The sequence below is a fragment of the Boleophthalmus pectinirostris genome, unplaced genomic scaffold, assembly GCF_026225935.1.
Source record: "Boleophthalmus pectinirostris isolate CB_2022bp ecotype Guang Dong unplaced genomic scaffold, ASM2622593v1 HiC_scaffold_1, whole genome shotgun sequence".
Taxonomy (NCBI): Eukaryota; Metazoa; Chordata; class Actinopteri; order Gobiiformes; family Gobiidae; genus Boleophthalmus; species Boleophthalmus pectinirostris.
Genome location: NW_026570970.1, coordinates 1,270,108 through 1,273,285, shown reverse-complemented (window position 1 = coordinate 1,273,285; position 3,178 = coordinate 1,270,108).

Genomic DNA, 3,178 nt, shown 5'->3' with positions numbered 1-3,178 from the left:
CAGAGGATTAGTGTGGTCATGACATTTGACTTTATAAATAATTCTTATTGCTCTTTTTTGAAGTTTTCTCAGTGGTTCTATTGTGGTTTTATAGTTATTGAATGATTTTGGACAAATCAAAAGTCCAAAGTTTGACTCGGGGAAACAGGGACGTCTGGTCTCTGGAGTCTAAAGTCCTGCTCCAGGACAAGTGAGCGAGAAAAACACACACACTGGTGCAATAAAAAACATCCAGAAGCAACAAAACCTCTTTTTATTTGAGTTTCTTTTGGCAGAAGAAACAACGACACGATCGTCTTAAAGTTTTGTCTAAATAAATGAGTAAATGAGGTGAGTTTTTGGAGGAGCAGGAGCAGAGGACGAGGACAGAACTTCTTCATCTGCAGAGCTTCTTTAAGTTTAAGAGACAAAAGAGAAAACAGAAGAAACAGAGAAGTGAAACAGGTTTAGTTTGGTTTATTTCATTGGTGGAAGTTTGTGTAGGTGTGGACACGTCTCCTCCAGTGTTGAGCTGATCAGGGACAGTCCCCACCAACATGTGTCACCCACACAGGACAGACTGATTTATTTACTTTACTAACACTACGGGCACGAAACAACAAGTCAAATATATCAAAATATGATCAAACAGGAGAAAAATATGACAAAATACAACAAAAATGTGACACAAACATGACAAAACGAGAAAATGTGACAAAAACACGAGAAAAATGTGACAAAACACGACAAAAACATGAGAAAACGTCACAATAAATATGACACAAATATGACAAAACATGAGAAAAATGTAACAAAAACATGAAAAATGACCAAATATGAGAAAACTTGACAAAACGGGAGAAAAACATGACAAAATACAACAAAAATATGACACAAACATGACAAAAACATGAGAAAAACATGAGAAAAATGACAAAACAAAAGAAAAACAGGAAAATGTGACAAAACCTGAGAAAATGCGAAATGCAACAAAAACACGAGAAAAATGTGACAAAACACGATAAAAACATGACAAAATACAACAAAAATATGACACAAAAATGACAAAAACACGAGAAAAATGACAAAACGAAAGAAAAACAGGACAAAAACACAAGTGTCTTTTTTCAAAAAAGTTTGTTTTTATTTTTCTGACTGTAAAATGATGTGAGTTTCCTCTTCCAGTTTCCTTGAGTTTTCTGTGATAAATGATGAAGACAAACACAAACACACAGGATTTGTCCAAACACAGACCAATCAATCAATCAACAGCTTTATTAATCCCAAAGGGCAGTTCAGTTTGCACATCTCTGCTCGAAAATAAAATCAAATCAAAACCAAATCAAATCCATAAAACACACGACGCACAGTTAAACCTCAGAACATCAGGGACACAACAGCAAATTTACTTTCCATTTCAAAACTTTACGGCAGAAGGAATAAAAGATTTATAGTCGCTGTTGGTGTTTTGCTGTGGGCGACACGGCGCCTCCCAGAGGACGTTTACACAAACTGTGAGTGCAGGACACGGTCAGGCTCAGGTTGGACTTAACACACTGGATTTTCAGGACAAAAGTCGCTTCTTTAAGACGTGCAAAAAGAGGCAGATTGTGAGTGGATGTGGGCTCGTGCTGTGGTGCGCGGGGGAGGAAATGTCTGACGGAGCGACGCCCGGAGTCTGGACAAACTGACACAGAAGGCGGCGTCCTGTGTGATGAAGGACTGTGTGGAGTCTGTGATGGAGACGAGGACGTTGGCCAAGCTGCTCTCTGTCCTGGACAACAGCAGCATGAAGCTCAGTCCACAGGAAATCAGACGTTTTCAAGGAAGCTCCACTTTGAACCGTCTCAGATTTGGCTGAAAAATAATCTTAAAAATGTCTAAAATGACCAAATGAAAGAATCTAAAGTTTTCTCTCAGTCCCTTCAGTCGTTCCTGAGTTTTGACCCGTTGAAGTTTTGGGGCCATGTTCACTTTTTGCTGAAGCCTTAATTTATAAACATGTTTGAGACCAGAACTTCATCAAAATAGAGCGAGGAAGATGAACATTTGTTTTATTGTAGATTTTTGGTCATAGATTCTAAATCTGTTGTCAAATATTGTGTGTTTTTATTGAGGTTGTGGCTGTGGCCCCAAAATCTCACATTTGGTTGCTGCTCAATTTATTTATTTATTTTATTTTATTAAATCTATTTACTCCAAGCAGATTTTTACAAACGAACTGAACCTGAATATTTGAGAGAACGTTTTTTCATTTTTGAAAATGACTCTCACGGGCTCCTCCTTGAACCGTCACCTTATCGTGGTGGAGGGTTTGAGCCCGAATGATCCCGGGAGCTCTGTTGTCGGGGGCTTCATGCCCCTGGTCACCCAAGGCAAACAGGTCCGGGGGGACGGGTCAGACGAAGAACGGTTCAGAAGCCCCTATGATGAGTGTACGAGCAAGGCCAGTTACGTCGCCCGGATTGGCGTCACCGGGGCCTCACCCTGGAGCCAGGCCTGGGGTGGTGGCCGAGCCTCCCCCCACGGGGCTCGGCCGGGCTCAGCCCGAAGGAGCGACGTGGGGCCGTCCTCACGTGGGCCCACCACCCGCAGGAGGATCCATATGGGGCCGGTGCAGAGAGATCTGGGCAGCAGTTGAAGGCGGGGACCTCGACAACCGGATCTCTGGACATGGAGACTGTGGCTCTGGGGACATGGAATGTCACCTCGCTGGGGGGAAGGAGCCTGAGCTTGTGCGGGAGGTTGAGCGTTACCGACTAGATATAGTCGGCCTCACCTCCACGCACAGTTTGGGCTCTGGAACCCAACTCCTTGAGAGGGGCTGGACTCTCCATTTCTCTGGCGTTGGCCGCGGGAGCGGCGGCGGCTGGTTGGGGGGGAGCGGCGGCGAGCTGGTGTGGGGGGGGGAGCGGCGGCGGGCTGGTGTGGGGGGGGGGGCTGGTGTGGGCTCATTGCCCCACAGCTCAGTCGCTGTGTGTTGGAGTTCACCCCGGTGAACGAGAGGCCTTCGGGTCGGGGACAGGTCTCTCACTGTGGTGTCGGCCTACGGGCCGAACAGCAGTGCAGAGTACTCGAGTACCCGGCCTTCTTGGAGTCCTTGGGAGGGGTACTAGACAGTGCACCGACCGGGGACTCCGTTGTTCTCCTGGGGGACTTCAACGCCCACGTGGGCAACGACAGTGACACTTGGAGAGGG